Source organism: Lolium rigidum, chromosome 4 (assembly GCF_022539505.1).
Source record: "Lolium rigidum isolate FL_2022 chromosome 4, APGP_CSIRO_Lrig_0.1, whole genome shotgun sequence".
Classification (NCBI taxonomy): Eukaryota; Viridiplantae; Streptophyta; class Magnoliopsida; order Poales; family Poaceae; genus Lolium; species Lolium rigidum.
The window spans coordinates 15025107-15036117 of NC_061511.1; positions in this window are offsets into that span (position 1 = coordinate 15025107).

An 11011-nucleotide genomic window follows, 5' to 3' on the forward strand; every position below is an offset into this window, starting at 1 on the left:
GTATAGGTGCACTAGTTCGGCGAAGAGATAGTGAAATACAAGTGGTATGAATGAATATGAGCGAGTAGTAACGGCGCCAGAAAAGTGCTTGCTGGCGTGCGGTTGATGGTAGTAATATTGCAGGAAGTAAACAAGCAGTAAAACAGTAAACAAGCGATGATTGCAGTATTTGGAAACAAGGCCTAGGGATCATACTTTCACTAGTGGACACTCTCAACATTGATCACATAAATAAATAAGTTCTCTTCCTTTGTGCTACATATACTCTTGTTGGATGATGAACACCATTCGTTGTGTAGGGCTACAAGAGCACCTCAATGCCGGAGTTAACAAGCTCCACAACATTCGGCATTCATATTTAAGTAACCTTTAGAGCATAATAGATCTTTGCAACTTAAACCGAGTACTAACATAACATACACACTGTCACCTTTACACTATGAAGGGGGAATAAATCACATCAATACTATCATAGTAATAATTAACTCCATAACCTACAAGAGATTATGATCATAACCTACGCCAAGTACTACACGATGCACACACTCGTCACCATTACACCGTGAAGGAGGAATAGACTACTTTAATAACATCACAAGAGTAGCACATAGACTAGTAGTGATACAATGCTCATCATATGGATCTCAATTATGCAAGGCAATTCATGAGATCATTGTATTGGGGTACATGAGAGAGAGAGATTAACCACATAGCTACCGGTACAGCCCTTAGCCTCGATGGAGAACTACTTCCTCCTCATGGGAGACAGCAGCGTTGATGAAGATGGCGGTGGTGTCGATGGAGGAGCCTTCCGGGGGCACTTCCCCGTCCCGGCGGCGTGCCGGAACAGAGACTCCTGTCCCCCAGATCTTGGCTTCGCGATGGCGGCGGCTCTGGAAGGTTTCTCGTACCGTGGCTTTTCCGTATCGAAGATTTAGGTCAGGGAGCTTTAAATAGGCGAAGAGGCGGAGTCGGAGGGGGTACGGAGCCACCACACAATAGGGCGGCGCGGCCAGGGCCTGGGCCGCGCCGGCCACATGTGTGGGCCCCCCAGGGCTCCCCTCTGGCGGCTCTCGGGTGTTCTGGAAGCTTCGTGGAAAAATAGGATGCTGGGCATTGATTTCGTTCGATTCCGAGAATATTTCCTTACTAGGATTTCTGAAACCAAAAATAGCAGAAAACAGCAACTGGCCCTTCGGCATCTCGTCAATAGGTTAGTTCCGGAAAACGCATCAAAACGATATAAAGTGTGAAAAAAACATGTAGGTATTGTCATAAAACTAGCATGGAACATAAGAAATTATAGATACGTTTGAGACGTATCAAGCATCCCCAAGCTTAGTTCCTACTCGCCCTCGAGTAGGTAAACGATAACAATGATAATTTCTTAAGTGACATGCTACCAACATAATCTTGATCAACATTATTGTAAAGCATATGAGATGAATGCAGCGATTCAAAGCAATGATAAAGATGATGATTAAACAACTGAATCATATAGCAAAGACTTTTCATGAATAGTACTTTCAAGACAAGCATCAATAAGTCTTGCATAACAGTTAACTCATAAGCAATAAATTCTTAGTAGAAGGCATTGAAGCAACACAAAGGATGATTAAGTTTCAGCAATTGCTTTCAACTTGTAACATGTATATCTCATGGATAGTTGTCAACATAAAGCAATATAACAAGTGCAATAGGTAAACATGTAAGAATCAATGCACATAGTTTACACAAGTGTTTGCTTCTAAGATAGAAAGAAGTGGGTGAACTGACTCAACATAAAGTAAAAGAAAGGCCCTTCGCGAGAGGAAGCGAGGATTAAATCATGTGCTAGAGCTTTTCAAGTTTTGAAATCATATAGAGAGCATAAAAGTAAAGTTTTGAGAGGTGTTTGTTGTTGTCAACGAATGGTAATGGGTACTCTAGCTACCTTATCAACCGGACTTTCAAGAGCGGCTCCCATGAAGGACGTTATCTCTACCGACAAGGTAGATCATCCCTCTTCTCTTTTGTTTACACATGTATTTTAGTTTCATTATTGATGAATGACACTCCTCCCAACCTTTTGCTTACACAAGCCATGGCTAACCGAATCCTCGGGTGCCTTCCATCATTCACATACCATGGAGGAGTGTCTATTTGCAAAATTAAGTTGCTTACTGATAAATCAGAGCAAAACATGTGAAGAGAATTATTAATGCGAGTTAATTAATTGGGGATGGGAACCCCATTGCCAGCTCTTTTTGCAAAATTATTGGATAAGCGGATATGCCACTAGTCCATTGGTGAAAGTCTGTCCGAAGTAAATGACAAGATCGAAAGATAAAACACCACATACTTCCTCATGAGCTATAAAACATTGACACAAATAAGAGATAATAGCTTTTGAATTGTTTAAAGGTAGCACATGAAGTATTTGCTTGGAATGGCAGAGAAATACCATGTAGTAGGTAGGTATGGTGGACACAAATGGCATAGTTTTTGGCTCAAGGATTTGGATGCACGAGAAGAATTCCTCTCAATACAAGGCTAGGCTAGCAAGGTTGTTTGAAGCAAACACAAGTATAAAACGGTGCAGCAAGACTCACATGTGAACATATTGTAAGCATTATAAGACTTTACATCGTCTTCCTTGTTGTTCAAACACCTTAACCGAGAAAATATCTAGACTTAGAGAGACCAATCATGCAAACCAAATTTTAACAAGCTCTATGTAGTTTTTCATTAATAAGTGCAAAGTACATGATGCAAGAGCTTAAACATGATCTATATGAGCACAACAATTGCCAAGTATCAAATTATTCAAGACATTATACCAATTACCACATGCAGCATTTTCTCGTTTCCAACCAAATAACAATGAACGAGAAGTTTCAACCTTCGCCATGAACATTAAAAGCTAAGAACACATGTGTTCATATGAACCAGACGGAGCGTGTCTCTCTCCCACACAAGGATGAACTTATTCAAACATAAACAAAAACAAAAGCAAATAGACGCTCCAAGTAAAGTACATAAGATGTAACCGAATAAAAATATAGTTTCAAGAGAAGAAACTCGATAAGTTGTCGATGAAGAAGGGGATGCCTTGGGCATCCCCAAGCTTAGATGCTTGGGTCTTCTTAAAATATGCGAGGATGAACCACGGGGGCATCCCCAAGCTTAGACTTTTCACTCTTCTTGATCATAGTATATCATCCTCCTCTCTTGACCCTTGAAAACTTCCTCCACACCAAACTCAAAACAAACTCATTAGAGGGTTAGTGCATAATCAAAAATTTCACATGTTCGGAGGTGACACAATCATTCTTAACACTTCGGACATTGCCCAAAGCTACTTGGAAGTCAATGGAACAAAGAAATCCATCCAACACAGCAAAAGAGGCAATGCGAAATAAAAGGCAGAATCTGTCAAAACAGAACGAGTCCGTAAAGACAAATTTTTAAAAGGCACCAGACTTGCTCAGATGAAAATGCCCAAATTGAATGAAAGTTTCGTACATATCTGAGGATCACGCACGTAAATTGGCAGATTTTTCTGAGTTACCTACAGAGAACCATACCCAAATTCGTGACAGCAAGAAATCTGTTTCTGCGCAGTAATCCAAATCTAGTATTGACTTTACTATCAAAGACTTTACTTGGCACAACAATGCAATAAATAAAGATAAGGAGAGGTTGCTACAGCAGTAACAACTTCCAAGACACAAATATAAAATAAAAGTACTGTAGTAAAATAAAACATGGGTTATCTCCCAAGAAGTTCTTTCTTTATAGCCATTAAGATGGGCTCAGCAATTTTAATGATGCTCGCGCAAGAAATAAGAGTTGAAGCAAAAGAGAGCATCAAGAAGCAAATTAGAAACACATTTAAGTCTAACATGCTTCCTATGCATAGGAATCTTGTAAATAAACAAGTTCATGAAGAGCAAAGTAACAAGCATAGGAAGATAAAACCAATGTAACTTCAAAAATTTCAGCATATAGAGAGGTGTTTTAGTAACATGAAAATTTCTACAACCATATTTTCCTCTCTCATAATAACTTTCAGAGGCATCATGAACAAACTCAACAGTATAACTATCACATGAAACATTCTTATTCACATGCATAAAAGTATCATTACTCTCCACATAAGCATAATCAATTTTATTAGTTGTAGTGGGAGCAAATTCAACAAAGTAGCTATCATTATTATTCTCATCATCAATTATAGGAGGCATATTGTAATCATAATTAAACCTATCCTCCATAGTAGGCGGCACCAAAAGACCACTATCATTATAATCATCATATATAGGAGGCATATCATAATCAACATAAACTTTCTCCCCAATACCCGGAGGACTAAAGAGATCATTTTCATCAAATCCGACCTCCCCAAGCTTAAATTCTTCCATAGCATTAGCAACAATGGTGTTCAAAGCATTCATACTAATAACATTCCCATTAGCATGCATAAGTTCCATGGGTTTTTTAATTTTCTCTTCAAACACATCATGTCCTAATTCAAGATAAAGTTCATAAAGATCTCTCATTTTGTTGTTGTCTTCCATTAAGCCTTACTAGTGTAAAACAAGAGACAAAAAGATGCAATTGCAGGATCTAAAGGAAATAGCTTCGAGCGCACACACAACGGCAACAGAAAATAACTTAGTTACCTGGGACCGGAGTGTGAGTGCCTTTTACCTTTCCTTCCCGGCAACGGCGCCAGAAAAGTGCTTGATGTCTACGTGTGCTTCTATTCTTGTAGACAGTGTTGGGCCTCCAAGAGCAGAGGTTTGTAGAACAGCAGCAAGTTTCCCTTAAGTGGATCACCCAAGGTTTATCGAACTCAGGGAGGAAGAGCTCAAAGATATCCCTCTCAAGCAACCCTGCAATCACGATACAAGAAGTCTCTTGTGTCCCCAACACACCTAATACACTTGTCAGATGTATAGGTGCACTAGTTCGGCGAAGAGATAGTGAAATACAAGTGGTATGAATGAATATGAGCAGTAGTAACGGCGCCAGAAAAGTGCTTGCTGGCGTGCGATTGATGGTAGTAATATTGCAGGAAGTAAACAAGCGAGTAAAACAATGAAACAAGCGATGATTGCAGTATTTGGAAACAAGGCCTAGGGATCATACTTTCACTAGTGGACACTCTCAACATTGATCACATAAATAAATAAGTTCTCTTCCTTTGTGCTACATATACTCTTGTTGGATGATGAACACCATTCGTTGTGTAGGGCTACAAGAGCACCTCAATGCCGGAGTTAACGAGCTCCACAACATTCGGCATTCATATTTAAGTAACCTTTAGAGCATAATAGATCTTTGCAACTTAAACCGAGTACTAACATAACATACACACTGTCACCTTTACACTATGAATGGGGAATAAATCACATCAATACTATCATAGTAATAATTAACTCCATAACCTACAAGAGATTATGATCATAACCTACGCCAAGTACTACACGATGCACACACTGTCACCATTACACGGTGAAGGAGGAATAGACTACTTTAATAAAATCACAAGAGTAGCACATAGACTGGTAGTGATACAATGCTCATCATATGGATCTCAATTATGCAAGGCAATTCATGAGATCATTGTATTGGGGTACATGAGAGAGAGAGATTAACCACATAGCTACCGGTACAGCCCCTAGCCTCGATGGAGAACTACTCCCTCCTCATGGGAGACATCAGCGTTGATGAAGATGGCGGTGGTGTCGATGGAGGAGCCTTCCGGGGCACTTCCCCGTCCCGGCGGCGTGCCGGAACGGAGACTCCTGTCCCCCAGATCTTGGCTTCGCGATGGCGGCGGCTCTGGAAGGTTTCTCGTACCGTGGCTTTTCCGTATCGAAGATTTAGGTCAGGGAGCTTTAAATAGGCGAAGAGGCGGAGTCGGAGGGGGTACGGAGCCACCACACAATAGGGCGGCGCGGCCAGGGCCTAGGCAGCGCCGGCCACATGTGTGGGCCCCCCAGGGCTCCCCTCTGGCGGCTCTCGGGTGTTCTGGAAGCTTCGTGGAAAAATAGGATGCTGGGCATTGATTTCGTCCGATTCCAAGAATATTTCCTTACTAGGATTTCTGAAACCAAAAACAGCAGAAAACAGCAACTGGCCCTTCGGCATCGCGTCAATAGGTTAGTTCCGAAAAACGCATCAAAACGATAGAAAGTGTGAACAAAACATGTAGGTATTGTCATAAAACTAGCATGGGACATAAGAAATTATAGATACGTTTGAGACATATCAAACACCATTGTTGCTAATGCTATGGAAAATTCTAAGCTTGGGGAAGTTGGTTTTGAGGAGCATGATATTTTTAGTCGCCCAAGTTTTGAGGAGAAAATTTTCTTTGATGATACTTTGCCTCCCATTTATGATGATTATAATGATAGTGGTATTTTGGTGCCACCTACTATGGAGGATAAAGTTTATTATGATTATACCATGCCTACAATTTATGATGATTACAATGATGGTTATGATAGTTTTACTCCCACTATTACTAATAAAATTGATTATGCTTATGTGGAGAGTAATGATACTTTTATGCATGTGGATCATGATAAGAATGCTTTATGTGATAGCTATATTGTTGAGTTTGTTCATGATGCTACTGGAAATTATTATGAGAGAGGAAAATATGGTTGTAGAAATTTTCATGGTACTAAAACACCTCTCTACATGCTGAAAATTTTGAAGTTACTCGTGTTTTATCTTCCTATGCTTGTCACTTTGTTATTTTTGAATTTATTTGTGTACAAGATTCCTATGCATAGGAAGTGAGTTAGGCTTAAATGTGTTTTGAATTTGCTTCTTGATGCTCCTTTTGCTTCATTTTCTATTTTTCATGTGAGCATCATTAAAATTACTGAGCCCATCTTAATGGCTATAAAGAAAACACTTCTTGGGAGATAACCCATGTTTTTATTTTGCTACTGTTTTGTTGTGTCTTGGAAGTTGCTACTACTGTAGCAACCTCTCCTTATCATGTTTATTTCGTTTTTGTGCCAAGTAAAGTCTTTGATAGGAAGTTGATACTAGATTTGGATTTCTGCGCAGGAACAGATTTTTAGCTGTCACGAATTTGCGTTTTTCTCTCTGTAGAAAACTCGTAAAATGCTAAAAAAATTTATGAGTAATCCTCAGATAGGTACGCAATTTTCATTCAACTGGAGATTTTCCATCTGAGCATGTTAAGTGCCTCGAAAAAATTCGTCTTTACGGACTGTTCTGTTTTGATAGATTCTGCCTTTTATTTCGCATTGCCTCTTTTACTGTGTTTGAGTGGATTTCTTTGCTCCATTAAATTTCAGTAGCCTTAGGTAATGTCCGAAGTGTTGGGAATGATTGTGTCCTTGCTGAACATGTGAATTTTTGATTATGCACTAACCCTCTAATGAGATTGCTTTGAGTCTGGTGTGAAGGAAGTTTTCAAGGATCAAGAGAGGAGGGTGATATGATATGATCAAGAAGAGTGAAAAGTCTAAGCTTGGGGATGCCCCCGTGGTTCATCCTTGCATATTTCAAGAAGACTCAATCGTCTAAGCTTGGGGATGCCCAAGGCATCCCTTCTTCATCAACAACTTATCAGGTCATCTCTAGTGAAACTATATTTTAATTCCGTCATATCTTATGTGCTTTACTTGGAGCGTCTGTGTGCTTTTATTTTCGTTTTGTTATTTTCATTCTCTGAATAAAATCGGATCCTAAACATCCTTGTGTGGGAGGGAGACACGCTCCGCTTTTTCATATGAACACTTGTGTGCTTAATTCATGTTCATGGCGGAAGCTGAAAGCCGCAGCACTTATTGTTATTTTGTTGGAAACAAAAAATGCTTCATGTGGTAATTGGTATATTGTCTTGAATAATTTGATACTTGGCAATTGTTTTGAGCTCTCAAGTAGACCATGTTTAAGCTCTTGCATCATGTAGTTTAAATCTATTAGTGGATAACTACCGTAGAGCTTGTTGAAATTTTGTTTGCATGATTGGTCTCTCTAAGGTCTAGATATTTTCTGGTAAAAGTGTTTGAACAACAAGGAAGACAGTGTAGAGTCTTATAATGCTTGCAATATGTTCTAATGTAAGTTTTGCTGTACTGGTTTATACTTGTGTTTGCTTCAAACAACCTTGCTAGCCAAAACCTTCTACTGAGAGGGAATGCTTCTCGTGCATCCAAAACCTTGAGCCAAAACCTATACCATTTGTGTCCACCATAACTACCTACTATGTGATATTTTTCTGCCATTCCAAGTAAATTGCTTGTGTGCTACCTTTAAAAAAAAATCATTCCTTGTTTTTGCAATACATAGCTCATGGGAAAGTAGCCTAAAAACTATTGTGGTAAGGAATATGTCGCCTATGTATCTTAGTTCTTATAAGTTGCTTGTTGAGCGGTAACCATGTTATCTGGGGACGCCATCAACCTGTCACACCTTTGTTGAATATCATGTGAGTTGCTATGCATGTTCGTCTTGTCTGAAGTAAGGGAGATTTCTCATGATTAAATGGTTTGAGTATGCATATTGTTAGAGAAGAACATTGGGCCGCCAACAAAAGCCATGTATCATGGTGGAAGTTTCAGCTTGGACATTAATCCTCAGAATCTCTTATGAGAATATTATTGTTGTTGAATGCTTAAAGCATAAAAGAGGAGTCCATTATCTGTTTTCTATGTTGTCCCGGTATGGATGTCCTCAAGTTGAGATCTATCAAAATCGAGAAATCAAATGCGATTTATCTCCTTGGACCTTTGTACAGGTGGCATAGAGGTACCCCTTTGCGACACTTGGTTGAAACATATGTAATGCAATGATAATCTATGGAAATCCGAGCTAATTAGGACAAGGTGCGGGCACTATTAGTATTCGATGCATGAGGCTTGCAACTTATAGGAGGTTTTATACATAACACATATGAATTATTACTACCGTTGACACAATTGTTTCCATGTTTTCAAAATAAAAAGCTCTAGCACATAAGTAATCCCTGCTTCCCTCTGCGAAGGGCCTTTCTTTTACTTTATGTTGAGTCAGTTTAGCTACTTCTTTCTATCTTAGAAGCAAACACTTGTGTCAACTGTGTGCATTGATTCCTACATGTTTACTTACTGCACTTGTTATATTGCTTTATGTTGACAACTATCCATGAGATATACATGTTACAAGTTGAAAGCAATTGCTGAAACTTAATCATCCTTTGTGTTGCTTCAATGCCTTTTACTTTGAATCTATTGCTTTATGAGTTAACTCTTATGCAAGACTTTTTGATGCTTGTCTTGAAAGTACTATTCATGAAAAGTTTTTGCTATATGATTCAGTTGTTTAGTCATTATCTTTTTGTCAGCAAACTATAGACCATTGCTTTGAGTCACTTCATTCATCTCATATGCTTTACAATAGTGTTGATCAAGATTATGTTGGTAGCATGTCACTTCAAAAATTATTCTTTTTATCGTTTACCTACTCGAGGGCGAGTAGGAACTAAGCTTGGGGATGCTTGATACGTCTCCAACGTATATATAATTTCTGATGTTCCATGCTTGTATTATGACAATACCTACATGTTTTATTCACACTTTATATCATTTTTATGCATTTTCCGGGACTAACTTATTAACAAGATGCCGAAGTGCCAGTTCCTGTTTTCTGCTGTTTTTGGTTTCACAAATCCTACACAGGAAATATTCTCGGAATTGGACGAAACAAAAGCCCACGGCCCTATTTTCCACGGAGGGTTCCAGAACATCGAAGAAGAGTCGAAGACGGCCAGTAGGGGGGCCACCCCATAGGGCGGCGCGGCCAACCCTCCTGGCGCGCCCAGGTGTGGGGAGGCCACACCCTGGCCCCCCCCGACGCTGCCCCTTCGCCTATATATTCTCCCAGATGCGAAAACCCTAAGGGCATCGGTCTTCCTCCACGAAAAGTTACGTAGCCGCCGCCATCGCGAAGCCAAGTTCGGGGGACAGAAGTCTCTGTTCCGGCACGCCGCCGGGACGGGGAAGTGCCCCCGGAATCCATCTCCATCGACTCCATCACCATCTTCATCGCCGTTGTTGTCTCCCATGATGAGGAGGGAGTAGTTCTCCCCCAAGGCTGAGGGCTCTACCGGTAGCTATGTGGTTCATCTCTCTCTCCCATGGTGTGATCTTTATGTGATCATGAGCTTTGTGATCTAGTTGAATATGTAGATGTTACTCTTGTCTATTATGCACTCTAGAGGTTACTTTAATATGAACTCCGGAGTTACTCTCCACGGTGTGATGGTGACAGTGTGCGCATCGTGTGTGATTCCTTTATGAAGTTGTGCAGCTTGTTTACTCCGGCTTGAGGTGTGCTTTGTAGCCCTACACAATGAATGGTGTTTGTCATCCAACAAGAGAGTGTTTGAGAGTAGCATTTATTTATTCAATTATGTGATCATTGTTGAGAGTGTCCACTAGTGAAAGTATGATCCCTAGGCCTTGTTTCTAAGCATTGAAACACCGTTTCCAACAAGTTCTGCTACATGTTCGCTTGCTGCCATTTTTATTTCAGATTGCAATTACTACTTATAATCATCCATATTACTTGTATTTCACTATCTCTTCTCCGAACTAGTGCACCTATACATCTGACAAGTGTATTAGGTGTGTTGGGGACACAAGAGACTTCTTGTATCTTAATTGCGGTGGTTGCTTGAGAGGGATATCTTTGACCTCTACCTCCCTGAGTTCGATAAACCTTGGGTGATTCACTTAAGGGAAACTTGCTGCTGTTCTACAAACCTCTGCTCTTGGAGGCCCAACACAGTCTACAAGAATAGAAGCACACGTAGACATCAGTTATCACAATCAGTTTATTCGGCACATACATATCTTGTGCAGGGATAATGGTAAATGGGCTTGGTTCATCTGACGGATGGCATCTGGCCATTTGCCCCCCACACCGCTCTCAGCAGTGAACAGTGTCTCCTCTTTGAGAGTAGCTGAGAGGGTCACGGCTCCTCTCCCTCCCC